Genomic DNA, 18,174 nt, shown 5'->3' with positions numbered 1-18,174 from the left:
AATGCCCTGCAAACCTCCCACTTTGCTGGAAATCACACATTTTTGTGATGAACCTTCCGGATTCTGCAGGAATCCACAAAATTCTTACCACCCAACATTGTCCCATCTATACCGATAAAAATTATGCTGCACTTGTCAGCCTAAAAATGTTGTTTTTCAAACTGCCCTTTTGGACCCGCTTTGGTTCCCCCTCAATTTCAACATGTTTTTGGCTCTTCCGTGCCACAGGCACTTGGCCCAGCTACACAAGTGAGGTGTCATTTTTACCGGGAGACTGAAGGGAATGTTGGGTGGTAAGAAATTTGTCCCGGTGCGGTGATCTCACACAGAAATGTGGGAAAAATGTGATTTTTATCTTAGCAAAATTTGAGGTTTGCTGAGGATTCTGGGTAAGAAAACATTGGGGGATCCAAGCAAGTCGCATCTCCCTTGACTCCCTCGGGTGCCTAGTTTTCAGAAATGTCTGGGTTTGGTAGGTTTCCCTAGATGACTGCTGAGCCCAGGACCAAAAACGCAGGTGCCCCCTGCAAAAACAGGTAGTTTTGTATTTGATAATTTTGATGTGTCCAGATAGTGTTTTGGGGAATTTGCTGTCGGGAGCACTAGGCCTACCCACACAAGTGAGGTACCATTTTTATCAGGAGACTTGGGGGAATGCTGGGTGGAAGGAAATATGTGGCTCCTCTCAGATTCCAGAACTTTCTGTCATCGAAATGAAAGGAAAAAGTGTTTTTTTGCCACATTTTGAGGTTTGCAAAGGATTCTGGGTAACAGAACCTGGTGAGAGCCCCACAAGTCACCCCATCTTGGATTCCCCTAGGTATCTAGTTTTCAAAACTGCGTAGGTTTGGTAGGTTTCCCTAGGTGCCGGCTGAGCTAGAGGCCAAACTCCACAGCAAGGCACTTTGTAAAAAACAGCTCAGTTTTCTTTGGGAAAATGTGATGTGTCCACGTTGTGTTTTGGGGCAGTTCCTGTCGCGGGCGCTAGGCCTACCCCCACAAGTGAGGTACCATTTTTATCTGAAGTCTTGGGGGGAACGCTGGTTGGAAGGAAATGTGTGGCTCTTCTCAGAGTCCAGAACTTTCTGTCGCCGAAATGTGAGGAAAAAGTGTTTTTGTGGCCAAATTTTGAGGTATGCAAAGGATTCTGGGTAACAGAACCTGGGGAGAACCCCACAAGCCACCTCATCTTGGATTCCCCTAGGTGTCTAGTTTTCAATAATGTGCAGGTTTGGTAGGTTTCCCTAGGTGCCAGCTGAGCTAGAGGCCAAAATCTACAGCTAGGCACTTTGTAAAAAAACATGTCAGATTTAAATGTAAAAATCTGATGTGTCCAAGCTGCGTTTCCTGTTGCGAGCATTAGGCCTACCCACGAAAGTGAGGTACCATTTTTAGCAGGAGACTTGTGGGAACACAGAATAGCAAAACAAGTGTTATTGCCCCTTGTCTTTCTCTACATTGTTTCCTTCCAAATGTAAGACAGTGTGTAAAAAAGACATCTATTTGAGAAATGGCCTGTAATTCACATGCTAGTATGGGCACCCTGGAATTCAGAGATGTGCAAATAACCACTGCTTCTCAACACCTTATCCTGTGGCCATTTTGGAAATATGAAGGTTTTCTTGATACTTTTCACTCTTTATATTTCAGCAAATGAATTGCTGTATACCTGGTATAGAATGAACCCATTGCAAGCTGCAGCTCATTTATTGTCTCTGGGTACCTAGAGATCTTGATGAGCCTACAAGCCCTATATATCGCTGCAACCAGAAGAGTCCAGCAGACGTAACGGTATATTGCTTTAAAACATCTGACATCGCATTAAAAAGTTACAGAATAAAACGTGGAGAAAAATGGCAGTTTTTTAACCTCAATGTCAATATTTGTTCATTTCAGCTGTTATTTTCTGTAGGAAACCCTTGTAGGATCTACACAAATTACCCCTTGCTGAATTCAGACTTTTGTCTACTTATCAGAAAGGTTTAGCTGTCCGGGATCCAGCATTGGCTTCACACCCATTTCTGTCACTAACTGGAAGGAGGCTGAAAGCACAAACAAATCGTAAAAATGGCATATGTCTCAGTAAAATGCCTAAATTGTGTTGAAAAATTGGGTTTTCTCAATCAAGTCTGCCTGTTCCTGAAAGCTGGGAAGATGGTGATTTTAGCACGGGAAACCCTTTGTTGATGCCATTTTCAGGGGAAAAAACCACAAGCCTTCTTCTGCAGCCCTCTTTTCCTTTTTTTTTTTTTTTTTTTTAAACTAAAGTTTTGCTGTATTTTAGCTAATTTCTTGGTCTCCTTCAGGGGAATCCACAAACTCTGGGTACCTCTAGAATCCCTAGGATGTTGGGAAAAAAAGTACGCAAATTTGGCATGGGTAGCTTATGTGGACAAAACGTTATGAGGGCCTAAGCGCAAAGTGCCCCAACTAGCCAAAAAAAGGCCTGGCACCTGAGGGGGAAAAGGCCTGGCAGCAAAGGGGTTAAAACAGTATTTCGCAAAAAAATACACTACCAAGTATACCCAAAACACATACTCAAATTACTAAAGATATCTTTATTTTATATTGAAAAAATATGCAAAAATCGAACAATTTTAATGGGAAGGCTAGCGCTGAATCTCGGCGACTAATTTTTCGATGCTTGGTTTCATTTAGGAAAGCTGAATCCTCAGGTCAGATTCTACATTTCCCAAGCGATTTTTGTTTTTATTTTTTAGGTACATAAGATCAGAGAAAGCTTTTTCACAAAAATATGTGGTGGGGAAAGGAAGTAAAACCATAAGAGCCTCTCAATCTCCATAGCCTCTCTGTCACATGTAAATTCATTTGTTTTATAGCACCTCCCATGTCTAGGTAGGGTGTTGAAGCCCTTTACAGGCGACCACAAGGTGTAGGATTCACATCATCATTACTGGGAGGCATTTTCTAAGAGTGCTTGGTCTAGAGAAGCACAAACTCAGGATTCAGAACATAATAAAGTGATTAGCGTTGACTTTAATAATAAGAATGTATTTCTATGCAAGCGAACCTTTCTTAGCAGCCTAGGATAACAAAAGACTGGGGGGTAAAAACAACTTTCTAATTTGTGCCATACAGTTTGCATGCAGCTCCTTGATGGCAGTTCAAAGCTCACTGTGCTTGATGGATTGCAACTTATGAACTGCACAGTAACAAAAGGATCTCGGCGGCAAAAGCAGTAACCTGCTGTGCTATGCACATGACGTACTGCTCTTTGCATGATACACGTTCTTTGCAGCAGGCATATTAACCATCTGCGTTATCCTTAAATGAGTCAAAACTGTCACTAGACAAAACTCTCATCTCTCTCCAGCAGATACATTTATCACCAGGGTTATTCTGAGGCTTTTATTTTTGCCCAAAAGCTGGTGGATGTACAAGGAACTTTGCAGTGTTTTTAAACCTGCTTCACAAACAAAGTAATAAATATAAAAACATGCAAGAGGCCCTAGCTGGAGAAGTGCCTTCCTGCTGGCCCAGGCATGTGGACCCCCTGGAAATGTGTCACAGACCCCTGGTGGGCAGGGAACCACAGATTGGGAACCCCTGGTTCAGTCTATCAAATTAAAAATACGACTTTTTGTACAGCAGGCATGCTTAAATCACATATTTGAAGGGGTGTTTGTTTGTAATAATAATGAAGAAAAAGGCAGCTCTGTGAAATAAAATATTTTCCTAGGATTACACAATCTGAGACGTATTTATGCATCAAGTGCATCACAGATAGGTCAAGTAGATTATTCAAGTCATTAGACCTGTATGTATGATAAAATATTTCTGATTTTTCAAGACCTTCCCAGAATTGGATTTGTTGCCACTGACCATGGCAGCAACATTGTCAAATAGCTCTGAGTGATTTGTTTAATTCATATCCTCAACCAAAAAAAAATCAGTCTAAATACACTGGTCATTTGTTGCTGGCTTTGTACACATTTTAGTCATCCATTTAAAGCCTGGCAGATTCTGAGGGTCATTCAGTGAAAAAACAAAATTCATGGAAATGTCCTTAGATTGCAGGTTCCCACTCATTGGACCACATCTTAATTCCATGCTGCATAACTGTTGGAATGCAAACTGTCAATCAGGGGTACAAAAGAGAGAGAATGCAATTGCCACAACCACATCACTGGGGGATGTGAAATGAAGAGAACACAGTCAGAAAATGCTTGCACGCTTTAAGGTTTTGATGAAGGAGGTCGGCAAGATTGTACTATAAAACAAAGCAGCACATTTTGGTACTTGCTACAGACCATTTGTGTAAGGTGGAAGAAACTGGTAATACTGCTAACGATGTAGGTGCAGGTTTGGCAACAGCCTACTCATTTGTCTTGAGAATAAAAGAAAACAAGCATTTGCAATGGAATAAGTCTTACATTTGCTTGAGTTAGAGCAACTGGCATTGTAAATTCATAACTGGACTTTTCTTGCCACATAAACTGGTCAACCCTGCCCCATAATTTCGTCTTTTCCTGCCATATAACTCCAGTGCCCTTGCATAAAATTAAAGCACTTCCATTTGCCTTCTTTCTGTGTGTGCCGAAATCAATGAAAATGTTGCCATTTAGCATCCTAATTCAAATCTGTCATGCTAATTCCAACAGAATATTACTTTCAGCAACACACAATCAGAGCTGCTGGAAAGCTAACAAAATTCCCCAAAAGAGACACAAGACAGCCACAGATAAGAAATAAACTTAGAAGGGTCACTCTAACATATCAAGTGTTCAAACAGTCATATTGTAATAAGGATGTCAAGTTGGCTTGAATTATGGTCATAACTGAAATAGGTAGAGACTATTAAACATATACAATTATCATTTAATCCTTTATCAGAATTTAACTTTGGGCATTAGACTGTAATGCTCAAAACAGCCCTTCGAGTGCACTATAACAAAAATATAATTTGTAAGAAACATGGTCATGTAGCCATATTGTTGGCCCCTAGAGAACATAACCCCTTAAAAAACAGGAGAATGTAATGCAGTGTATTCATATACTTAGTCCATGGAGGGTGTTTTAGGGCTTGCAGGCCTAATGCAATGACATAAACAAGGCCTTTAAAACAAAACTTCTCCATGCTGTTAAGCAAAGTCTATAGCCATGAAAATACTTAAAAGACACTGAATGGTGGGAGGGGTTATTATTTTGGAGTCTCCACTAACATAGTGTGGGGACCCAGAGATGGTGTAGACTGAAAAAGCACATTGTGGTCACTATTTTGAAGGTGGTCCCATTGTCCTAGGACCACAACAGGCTGAGTTACGAGCAAAACATATTTTGTAAAAGTAATGCCCTGCAAAGCATTACGGGGCATGTTTCCCTGCCACTAATATTTTAATGCTGATATGACTGTAATGGTGACAACAGCCCCTAGAGGACACTACATTGAAAATAGCATTTGTAAGAAACGTGGTCGTTCAACTACATAGACTCAGCAGCACCCATCATGCTAGAGAGATGCCCCATACAGACCCTAAGATGACTGGCACTTGGATGCCTCCTGTGTCACAGAGGTGTCTCCATTGCTTCTTTACAGCAGTATAATGCATTGTCAGACTATTCAATCAGTAAGTCCTGTCAGGCTGTCTAATTAGTTGGAGCCTGGAGTACTGCAGCAGGCAGTGTCATCAACCTAGTGCCAGCCACAGCACACAATAACAAGAGGTGACTGACACCTACCTGCACAGAGCAACCCGGCCTACCATTAAACACAAGGAACTGTGCAGGAAGAAAGCCTATAGGACACTTGAGCGAATGGTTGACAATTGTTAACTTCATTGAAGGCCTTTGCAGTTTTAGTATATTTTTCTTAATATTTGTTTACTTGTTCAATATCATTGACAAAATATGATCAGGCATTAAGTTGGACAGTATTCCATACAAGTAAAACATTTTTACTATGGCTATTTGATTGCACTACATTTTCTGAAGCTACATGAAAGTAACAGAGACTGAAAAATCTCAATTTGATGGTCACCTCGATTTTCTTAGAGCTCCTTGAGATATTTTAGACACATTTTACATGGGCAGCTTTTTCTTTTTTTATGAATTTGAAAAGGAAGTGTTTCTAATTTAAGATTGTGATGGGGCAGTTCTGCAATTGAACCCAATGGGGCAACACAATATCACCAATGGAATCTGGATCCAAGTGTAATCGTCCACAAAGGGAATTATTTCTATGAACTCAATTATTTCAGGGATAGGTCAATTTCCCACTCAATATTTAATGCAAAACAACATAAAGAAGAAGTGGGTATGCATATTTTCTGTTGAAAACACCTCTCAGTTTGTGGACAATGGTGAAGTCCGATATCTAAGATCCATTAAAGTGAATGAAGTATTTCATTTGAGGGACTTTATGCAGGTTGCATAGATGACCCAAATGAAGTTTATGGAGGTCTTTTGCTTTTTAGGGTGACAGATTTCTTTGAAAGGCTAGTGGTATCCTCCAAATTAGGGTGTGTTGTGAGTAGGGAAAAGGTCTATTGTATATAAACCCCAATAAATTGTCTATGGCAGGCAGTGTACTGCAACTTATTAAATAACCACAAGGTAAAAAAATTACCATCATGTGTTCCCGAAAAAAAAAGGAAAACAAGCTGATTCAAAGCACATGGCTGCCATGAGCGCGAAAGAGAGACACAAAAGGAAAAAGAAGGTCTCCCAGAGTCAAACATATCGGCAATCATGCAATTATCCATGTAGGAGGGTCAGTCTGCAAGGCCAGGGTTAGTCTGCTAGGCAGTAACAAAACCTCCCCAAGAAGGGACAAATGTAAAGCATTTACCAATGATGACAAAGGATTTTTGAAAGGCAAGCCCATGAACGAGTGAAAGTGATGGGTGTGCTTTGGGCATGGTTACAAGTCCAGAATACTTACAACAGGTCAAAGTGAATATGCTCGACCTAAACAGGCCTAAAAGTAGTATCATCAAAGGGTCTGTTAATAAAAATGAAAAGCTATGACACTTGGAACAAAGACGAACTAGAATGCTTTCTTCAGCAACCTTTATAGAGCATTTTGAGCATTTCAGAACCCATGGCTGACAGTAGAAATTCAGTCAGCAGCACAAAAAGCATGCAGCATCCTCATTCCAGCACCTTCCTCAGGTCAGTAGAGACTAGAGAGAAATTTATGAAGAATAACTTATTTTCCAAAGTTGTGAAAGAACAGCAGTAAATAACTAGAATTCTTAATATTACAAATTGTATTAAACAGTAAAGAAAGTTTTTTAAAAAATCATCACTGGCCTGCCATCAACTCAATGCTGAGGTAGTTCGGCAGATCCTATTACCAGCAAAGGACTTCTGCCCACCTGTTGCTTAGTGCACGTGGTGCGAGTTATTATGCAGCACCACACTTCTCATTGATTAAAAAGAACAAATGCAACCAAAAATGGTAACAAGAAATAAAAACTTTCCAAGTCACACCTTCTGCTAACACAAAAAATAAATAAATAATCAAAACCAGCATCATCACTAGAAACAGCTATGTTGTGTTATCTTAATATTGTTCATGAATCTAGATCAATGTGAAAAGATGCAGAAAATTTAGGAAATACAATTGTGGTGATCCAGGATTAACAAAAAAGATTCCCAGCACATCATGAGGAATTGATCTACTGGCATGAAAAATGGAACAGTGGTCAGACCTCAGTAGACTGCCAATAACATATCCACCATTTTCTGCAGTGAGTGTATCTTCTTCGGGGGTATTCAGTGCAGCTGGGACAACTGGCATGGTCAGAAGGACCTGCCTGCTCCTTAAAATACAAAAAGACTCATGATAATCAAAATGAAAAAGCATTACATCTCTAGAAAATTATAACGTTCAAGAAGCAAAAAAAAGGGGAAGGAAGCAAAGGATTCATCAGGCATCGTGTGACAAGTGATCCATCAAAGGTAGCCACTGAATATGAAGATGAACTGCACATGCTGGACTAACAACGTCTGCTGGCAAAATGTTTGAAAACAATTAATGAATGCTAAATGATTATTGTGGAACATGTAAGAGACTTAGGGGGTCATTCCAACCCTGGCGGTCGGTGTTAAAGCGGCGGCTAACCCGCCAACAGGCTGGCGGTTAAAAAAATTGAATTCTGACCCTGGCGGAAACCGCCAACAGAGACCGCCACTTTAACACTCCGACCGCCACGGGGGGACAAACAAACAGCGCAGCGGTCACCGCCAACAGACAGGCGGGAGTCAATGTACTGCCCACCCTATCACAACCCACCAATCCGCTACCTTTTCCGGGGCGGTAGCCCCGCCGATAAAAACACGGCGGAAACAGCCATTTCAAACGGAAAACGCTCACCTCCATACACCCCACGAGGAATCTGGACAGCATGGAACCCGAACTACACATCCTACCAGCTATTGTATTCCTGCTCCTCTACCAGGAGCACGAACGCCGGCGCAGAAGACAACGGTGAGTACTGCACCTACGACACAGGGGAGGGGGGAGGATAAAATATTACGGGCACACATACGCGACACACCGACCACCACCCTCACCCACTACATCACACACATCAATGCATAGCAATACATCACTGTTACAACCCCCAAACCCCCAGGAAGAATGCAAAGACAAAAGGAAATGATCATAAACAGTTGAATATATTGGATTATTGGCTTATAAAAATATCACACATTTAAAACTAATATATACATAAATATTAAAAGTCCGATAATTTTAGCAGTCATTGTCCGTGGACCACTGGGCCCAAACACATGGGCAAGGCCCACACAGGATACCTGACACCAACGTAGAGAACACTGCAGGGGCATCAGATAGAAAAACTACAGGCACCTCAGGGGGAAGGGAAGGGGGGCACCTCAGCCACATGAGTACATGACACCAGATCCCCGAGGGGGCCTCCATGCCCACTGGGGAGTGCAAAGCCACAGTCTCTCAAGTCCATACAGTGGGTGGTTTGCCCACTGTACCATCCTGGGGAGTGCAAAGCCACAGTCTCTCAAGTCTATACAGTGGGTGGGTTGCCCACTGTACCATCCTGGGGAGTGCAAAGCCACAGTCTCTCAAGTCTCTACAGTGGATGGTTTGCCCACTTTTCCATCCTTGGGATTGCAAAGCCACAGTCTCTCAAGTCCATACAGTGGGTGGGTTGCCCACTGTACCATCCTGGGGAGTGCAAAGCCACAGTCTCTCAAGTCCATACAGTGGGTGGGTTGCCCAATGCTGCATCCTGGGGAGTGCAAAGCCACAGTCTCTCAAGTGGATGACAGTGTCCACTGGTTCTGGAGGGGGACTGGTGCCCAGAGTGCTTCGTGCAGCCCTGCCCAACACAGATTCGGCACTGCCCCTTCCGCCAATGGGCCAGCGGTTCTTGAGATGAAGGGCCCAGTGCAGCGGTGCTTGAGACGGCGGTGCCCTGTTCAGCGGTGCTTGAGACGGCGGTGCCCTGTTCGGCGGTGCTTGAGATGAAGGGCCCAGTTCAGCGGTGCTTGAGACGGCGGTGCCCTATTCAGCGGTGCTTGAGATGAAGGGCCCAGTGCAGCGGTGCTTGAGATGAAGGGCCCAGTTCAGCGGTGCTTGAGATGGCGGTGCCCTGTTCAGCGGTGCTTGAGAAGAGTGTCCAGTGCAGCGGTTCCGGCCCAGGCATGGATGTCACTCGCCACCTGACGTGGCTGGCGGGGCCTTCCTGCCCATCTGTCTGTTGGCTTGCGGGGCCCTCCTGGGCTGCAGTACCGGGCCTCTGGGTGTCCTCCTGCACACCTGGGTTGGGGCTGGTGGGGCCCTCCTGGGCAGCTGGCCTGCTGCCGGACTTGTCAGGCGTGCTGCCCTTCCCACCCTTCCCTGGTCGTCTGTGGCCCTTTCCCACCTTTGGCGGTGTGCCAGGTGGCACCCCACTTCCAGCCGGAGCCAGGGTAGGGATTTTGGTCCCTGGTGTCTTTGGCCTCTCGCGCCGGGCACTGGAAATCTTTGGGTGCTTTTCCGGGGGTGGGCTGGCCGTGCCTTGGCTCCTAGCAGAACTAGTTGCCCTTGAGGGTGGGGGACTCCACAGTCCTTGGACAACAGTCTTGATCGGTCCTGGTTTTGTGGTGGCTGAGGTGCTGATTGCAGTCTTAGGAGATGGACGGGGTGGGGTAGTTGTTGGAAAAAGGTCAAGTTTGGAAAGGAAAAGCAATTTGGAAAGAGAGGGACGGGTAGGTGTAGTGGGTATGGGGGTGGAGGAAGAGGATGTGGTTGTAGGAGTGTGAAGTCTGGTGTCTTTGGGTGCAGGTGCTTGGGGTGGAGGCTGTCGTGAGGTGGATGGCTGTTGGGTGGGTGGCTGCCTGCGTTTGTGTGGTTTGGAAGAGGGGGTGACAGACACACTGGGAGAGGACACAGGGGACGTGTAAATGGTAGTAGGGGTGGTGACTGCACGTGTGCGGAGTGTTCTGGTGGGTGTGCTGGTGATGGACGTAGTGGCTGAAGATGTTGTGCATGCAAGTGTGAGTGGAGACGTCACAGGGAGGGAGGAGGGAGACGAGGAGGAGGGGGACACAGTGGAGGCAGTGGGTGTTGGTGTGTCTGCATGTGGATGTTGCTTGTGTGAATGCTTGTGTGATGTGTGGTGCTTATGTCTGGATGAGCTTCCCTTGGGTGTTGAGGTGTGTGCAGGCTGGTCTGATGGTGTGTCTGGGATAGGCAGAGGTACTGGGGATTGGGTCTGGGTGGAGGAAGTTGGAGGGGGGAGGCTAGAGACAGGGACAATTGCTGCCGTCAGTGCTGAGGCCAGAGTGTTGAACGATCGCTGAGGGGCAGCCTGACCCGAAAGAATGCCCTCCAGGTATGCATTACTCCGGTGCACCTCCCTTTCTATACCCTGGATGGCATTCAAAAGGGTAGACTGCCCAACAATGATGGTCCTCAGGAGGTCAATGACCTCCTCACTGAGGGCAGCAGGGGTGACAGGGGCAGGGCCTGAGGTGCCTGGGGCGAAGGAGATGCCCACCTTCCTGGGTGAGCGGGCACGGGGCAAACGCTGAGGGGCTGCTGGGACGGCAGTGCTGGTGCGCTGGGTGGCGGCTGTACCTGTTGTTGCGGGAGGCACGGATGTTGCCGCCACCACAAGGGAGCTCCCTTCAGAGGACGAGTCGCTGCCACTGACATCAGCACGAGTCCCTGCTGTGGAGCTCCCCTCGCCCTCCGTCCCACTGGTGTACTCAGAGTCCGTTGCATGGCCCTCCAGGGCCATGTGGGATGCAGCTCCCTCGTGCTCCGATGCCACTTCTCCTCCTTCACAGGAAGACCACAAAAAGGGGGGGGGGGGTAGAGAAAGAAAGAATTGTTGAGTGCATGCATAGGCGACACCGTTGGCAGAGAGGACAGACACAGAAGCCCCCTGCACTACGCCGCGCACTTGGGGTCCACTACTCAATCAGTGGGACATGGCCTACAAGCCTATGGACGACAAATGCACACATAGATGACACAGGGCCATGGATACCTGAACTTGGCACCCTACAGAGGTGGGGGGTGGGGGCACAGGGCCATGCCTTACGGAAGGGCCTAGCCTACAGAAATCGCACTGGCCTAGGGATACCCACAGCCCTCCTCCCCCACCCAGACACCTCCACTGCGGGAAAAGTCACCAGAATGAGTGTACACTCACCCCCTTGTGTCTGCTGTGATGTCCTCACGCGGCCCATCCAAATCGGGGTAGGCCACCGCCAGGATCCGGGACATCAGGGGGGTCAAAGTACGACTGGCACCCCTCCTACGTTGGGAGGCCATCCCCAGCTGAGCCTCCGCCGTCTTCCTGCTCCAGCGTCGGATGTCCTCCCACCTCTTCCGGCAGTGGGTGACCCGTCTGTTGTGGACCCCCAGGGTCAGTACGTCCTTGGCGATGGCACGCCAAATAGCGACTTTCTGGTGGGCGCTGACCTATGTGACATGTACAGGGGGAGAAAAAAAATCATCACTTTCTGCATGCTCGATGTGAGTGGCCCCCCATCCCCACCCTTGCCATGTGGCACATGCTCTCATCTGTCGTCTGATGCATGCCTCAATCGCTCCCCTCCCCACCATCTTTCATCCACCTGACTCAACCCAGGCATTGGCCACAAAGCATGGTCCCAGTGTACTTACCTGTTGGTCTGGAGGACCGTAGAGTAGCGCATACTGGGGGAGGACCCCATCCACGAGTTTCTCCAATTCTTCTGAAGTGAAGGCAGGGGCCCTTTCCCCAGTCGCAGCAGCCATTGTCTCTTCCAGACCGAGGTCACAGCAGCACTTGCAGTGTAGGTCCTCTCCTGTGGAAGATCAGGTATTGAGTGATTAAGTAGATAGAAAATGGCGGTCACGCCTGCGGTGGTGCGTACCGCGGCGGCGCGTACCGCGACCGCCGGCACACATCGTCATTGGCTCCTGAAACCCATAGGGTTCAATGTTAACCAATGCGGCTTTGCGCCGCGGTCTTCGACCACCTACCGCCACGGTGTGCCACGCCAGCGCATTGACCTCACATCCCATTGTCACACTTCACAGGTCAGGCAGCCGCCATTTCAAGGGCCAACATGGCTTAATTTCTACTGCGTCACACATACCTAGGCCTTGCATCAACACTCATACAAACCATTCAATGCATAGTGAATCGTGTTGTGTGCAAGCTGTGGGAACGGACCTGTGGGTTGATTGACTCTGTGCTCGCTGTTGTCCTTCCTAGGTACCGTCCGCTGGGACATGCGAGGAGATGGAGGAATCTTCCCGTGTACAGACCGCTGGTGGACCTGTCGACAATGGAGGAACGACATGTCATTCTGACATACAGGCTTGACCGAGCCACTATACATGAACTGTGTGCCCAGCTGGAGGCAGACCTGATGTCACCCATCCGCCAACCCACAGGGATCCCCCCTCTAGTGCAGGTGCTGTCAGTACTCCATTTCTTAGCAAGTGGGTCAGCTCAAACAACAGTGGCCATATCATCAGGGATGTCCCAGCCCATGTTTTCCAAGGTGTTGTCCAGAGTGTTGTCTGCCCTGCGGAGCTACATCATTTTCCCTAAGGTGGGGGATTTGCCTACAGTGAAGGGTGATTTCTATGCCCTTGGACATATCCCCAACATCATAGGTGCCATTGATGGGACACATGTGGCTTTGGTACCCCCCGGCAGGAGTGAACAGGTGTACAGGAACAGGAAAAGTTATCATTCCATGAATGTACAGATGGTGTGTTTGGCTGACCAGTACATCTCCCATGTTAATGCCAAGTTCCCTGGGTCAGTGCATGACGCCTACATCCTGCGGAATAGCAGCATCCCGTATGTGATGGGTCAACTCCAGAGGCACCGGGTGTGGCTATTAGGGGACTCTGGTTACCCCAACCTGTCATGGCTACTGACCCCAGTGAGGAATCCCAGGACAAGGGCAGAGGAACGGTACAATGAGGCCCATGGGCGGTCTAGGAGGGTGATCGAGCGAACCTTTGGCCTCCTGAAGGCCAGGTTCAGGTGCCTCCATATGATAGGTGGATCCCTAATGTACTCACCAAAGAAGGTGTGCCAGATCATCGTGGCCTGCTATATGCTTCACAACCTGGCTTTGCGCCGCCAGGTGCCTTTTCTGCAGGAGGATGGTCCAGATGGTGGTGTTGTAGCAGCTGTGGAGCCTGTGGAGAGTGAAGAGGAGGAAGCCGAAGAGGATGACATAGAGAACAGGAACACAGTAATACAGCAGTATTTTCAGTGACACACAGGTAAGAGTAGACACCGGCATATTACATTTACTTAAAGACTCCTACCTCTCTACTGTCTGACTTTTTCCCCCAGTGTATGGTAACTGTGTTGTGACTTTCCCTTCCGTTTTCAGAGCTGTGGGCCCCACTGCGTGACATCTGCTTTGTTTCCCCATGGACTACAGCTGTGTGAAAGCGGTTTGTTAGCATCACAATGTGAATGAACATTTTGGCACGGTCATGTCTAATACATTTGTTCTAAATCACAGCCAGACTCCAGATTGTTTTGTGCAATAAGTGTTTTTATTCAAGTGCTCTAAATTGGATGGGTGGTTGCAAATCGGTGAGGGGTGATGGTGGAGGATTGTCCATGGCAGAGTCCAGACTATCAGTTTCACAGGTGCATTGTCCAAATGTCTGTGGGAAGTGGAGCAGGGGCAGTTTAAGGTTGGACAGGGTGACAATGTGGGACAGTGGGTTGACAATCAGGGCGGTATCCTTTGCTGGCGGGGGTCTTGACATCTTACTCTGTCTTCTTCCTGGATCTCAGGGCCCGCTTGCGGGGTGGTTCTCTTTCTGCAGGGGGTGGGGTTCTGGTGGCCTGTTGGTCTTGTGTCGGGGCCTCCTGTCCACTAGCGCCGGCGGAGGTGGTAGGCAGTTCTTGGTGCATGCTAGTGTCAGGGGCCCTTTGAGGTGCCACAGTGTCCCGCAATGTCGTGACTACCTCATTCAGGGCCACTACGATGGTACCCATGGCGGAACTGATGTTTCTTAGTTCCTCCCTGAACCCCATATACTGTTCCTCCTGCAGGAGCTGGATATCCTGAAACCTGGCCAGGACCGTCGCCATCGTCTCCTGGGAGTGGTGGTATGCTCCCATGATGGAGGAGAGGGCCTCGTGGAGAGTGGGTTCCCTGGGCCTGTCCCCCCCCCTGTCGCACAGCAGCCCTCCCAGTTCCCCTGTTTCCCTGGGCCTGTGTCCCCTGGACCATGTGCCCACTACCACTGCCCCCAGGTCCCTGTTGTTGTTGGGGTGGTGGGTTAGCCTGGGTTCCCTGTAGTGGTGGACACACCGCTGATTGACGTGTCCTGGGGACAGAGGTATGGGCACGCTGGGTGGGAGCTGTGCTGGTGTTCCCAGAGGGGGGAGGTCTACTGTGGCCTGTGGCTGTGTGAGGGGAACCGACTGTCCCGAGGTCCCCGATGGACCGGGCTGGTCATCTAGATCCAGGGAGACAGAGCTGCTGTCCTCACTGTGGGCCTCTTCTGGGGGTGGAGGGGACATTTGTGGACCCTCCTGCGCGGTGACGTGGCGTTCGGGTCCTGCAGAGGTATAAAAGCATGGTTATTACTTCTGTGTGTGTCATAGCGTGCAATGGGTGGGCGCCCGTGTACCCCAGTGCTGGCATTCCTTTGTGGGGGCTGTTGTGACGGTGGTTGGGGGGGGGGGGTTTGTATGTGTATGTGCAGTGGGCATGCTTAGGTGATGGGTGTCCATGCTTTGTGGACGCATGCAGGGCTAGGTGTCGGATGGGTGGGTTGTGATGGTGAGACAGTTGCAAGGAGTAGGATGTGATGGGGGTGAGGGTGGGGGTATGAGTTGGCATGCAGGTGGGGTGGGGGGGAGAAGTAGTTAAGATTTGCCTTACCAGAGTCCATTCCTCCGCCTACTCCTGCGAGGCCCTCAGGATGCAGGATGTTCAAGACTTGCTCCTCCCATGTTGTAAATTCTGGGGGAGGAGGTGGGGGTCTGCCGCCAGTCTTCTGCACCGCGATGTTGTGCCTGGATACCATGGAACGAACCTTCCTCCGTAGGTCGTTCCACCTCTTCCTGATGTCGTCCCGATTTCTTGGGTGCTGTCCCACAGCGTTGACCCTGTCGACTATTCTTCTCCATAGCTCCATCTTCCTGGCAATTGTGGTGTGCTGCACCTGTGCCCCGAACAGCTGTGGCTCTACTCGTACAATTTCCTCCACCATGACCCTGAGTTCATCATCAGAGAACCTGGGGTGTCTTTGCGGTGCCATGGGGTGGTGTGGGTGATGTGTAGGGTGGATTGTGTGGTGCTAAGTGTGGTGATGTGTATTGTTGTGTTGTGTGAAGTGCGTGCAAATATTGCTGGGTGACAGTGAATTGGGCGTCTGGTTGCTCGGATGTCTTTTCTCGGTGCGTGCTCACGAATCTCTAGGAGTGGAAGTTTGTGGGTGATGTGGGTGTGTGTTTTATATTGTAATGGGTGTGTGGGAGTGGTGTGTGTATGTGTATCAGGTGTGTGTATTTCGAATTGTCCAATGTGGTAGTGTTTTGTACGAGTATGTGTATTTCGACTGCAGCGGTGTGTACCGCCAATAGAATACCGCGGTTGAAAGACCGCCGCGTGGATTCGTGGGTCGTAATGGCATGGCCGTATTTCTGTTGGCGTGACGGTGGAGGTTTGGTCATCGCGAGTTTATCGCTGCCCTTTGGTGTGGCGGACTTTTGTGGATGTCGGTATTTTGGCGGTTTGCCTGTTGTGGGTCAGAATGACTGTGGCGGTTTACCGCGACCGCGGCAGTGTTATGGCGGTCTTCTGTCTGGCGGTAAGTGCCTTTTACCACCGAGGTTGGAATGACCCCCTTAGCAAGCCTTGCTTTTTTAATGCTTAGTTGATCATTCTAGTACATGCTTCTACACGTTACTTTCAGTGCTGCTCAACTGATCGTTAGCTAACTGCACTCCAGCAATTATGTTTCGCAGGGCCATATGTACAAACACATTTTCCCATTGACACAGAATGGGTAAAACCTTTTGATACATCTGACCCTTAATCTATTAGCTAAATCTCTTGGCTCTTAGGAAACCTCACAGTTTATTGTGTCAAATTATGCACCTTTGCTACATTTGAAACCAATGATTTATTAGGCTTAATGATGACCAGTGGCTTCAGTATCAAATTCAACATAATTAATGTAATGCAATAGGGATTTAAGCTTGCTCCTTTTAATTTTTGGGTGATCAGCCATGAAGGGTACCTGCTGCCGCTTGTTTAGAGTGCTACTAAATTGGCCTACAACATTTATGCCAGTGAATGCTCCAGAGCCTGTCATATCTTTGATTTTTCCTGATACGTTCAGGACCCTGTTTACTGCGGCTCTCAATTTTTGGCCATTCCTTTTGTAATTCAAAAGGTCTTTTGAAAAGAAACATTATTGGTATTTCTGCTCTGTGAACAGTCTTGCTCCCAAGACGGACAATACCAGAATGAAGCTGACCTTTTCTTTATGCTTTCATATCCTTCCTTATAAATAACTTTGAACTGTATGTGGTAACCACTTTTGCATTCTAGGTAATCAAATTGAACATTTATGGGTCACTAAAATGTGTGAATTTAATTAACATTCATCTTCCTTATGGGTTTGACTGAAAGACGTGTCTGCCCCACTATCTTTTTCCCAGTTCACCCTACTCATCAGCTGACTGCCTAACCTTTATCCACCAATGGTGAGATCTATTGTGCTGAACTTTATTTCCACCAACAACAGAGCTCACACGACAGATGTGGTGTGAGTAATGGTAAACTTTTATGGCAGGAGGGTAAAATGTTGCAGTCAGCCACAAAATTCTACTCACCCACTTGTTATGGAGAGTCATATTTTATGAGCAAGCTGCCTTTAAATCTTGTGATCTCGTCAGAGACAGAGGTAAAAAAATCATTTTGTCTTTAATTTTCCTTCTGACTGCAGAGTTCCAGGATTTTGTAAGGTGAACTCTCTGCCATGCTGTACAAAGAGTTATTTAAATGTTTTGTGTGCAAACATTTCAAAATATATTTCAGTGGTTGTGAAAGACCATTTTTGCACTTCTGTGTGATGAGAAAAATATGTTAAAAGGATGAAAACAAATCACAACACTTTGCTTGGCGATTTGCAAATGATAAATATGTTTTCTAAAAACCCAGTTTTCATAGATTATTGTTAATACACTATATAGTTTTATAAAGTAAAGCTGCAATTTAGTGAAATAGTTTTGAGACATTTCTTGGAAATTTACAGCCTGTAAATGACAGTGTGCTGCCACATCATGCTTTAAGAATATATTTATTAACAGTAAGGCCCTCATTACGATTTTGGTGGTATTTTGGCAAGACTGCTGCAGTGGCGGCCGCCGAAATACTGTCAGTGATGGTGGTCTCCTGACTGCCGCACTACAAGTCACACAGAGGAGACCGCCAAAATATGATTGAATTCCAAACAAAGCCAGGCTGACCGAGGGAAGGAGAGAGGAGTTCCCACCACCAGCACTGCAGTGACATCAAGACTTCGCCCGCCATATTACAAGCAACAATTGAGCACGGCAGTCCCTGCAATGCGGTGAACCACTGGCAGTTCGCACCGCTGTGCACCAACCAAATGAGTACCTTTGCTGTCAGTGTGGGACTGGGTCCCATGATGACAAATTCCGTTAGTGACAGTCTGGGGTGCGACGG

The sequence above is a fragment of the Pleurodeles waltl genome, chromosome 5 (genome assembly GCF_031143425.1).
Source record: "Pleurodeles waltl isolate 20211129_DDA chromosome 5, aPleWal1.hap1.20221129, whole genome shotgun sequence".
NCBI lineage: Eukaryota > Metazoa > Chordata > Amphibia > Caudata > Salamandridae > Pleurodeles > Pleurodeles waltl.
Note: the sequence above shows the minus strand (reverse complement) of the source record.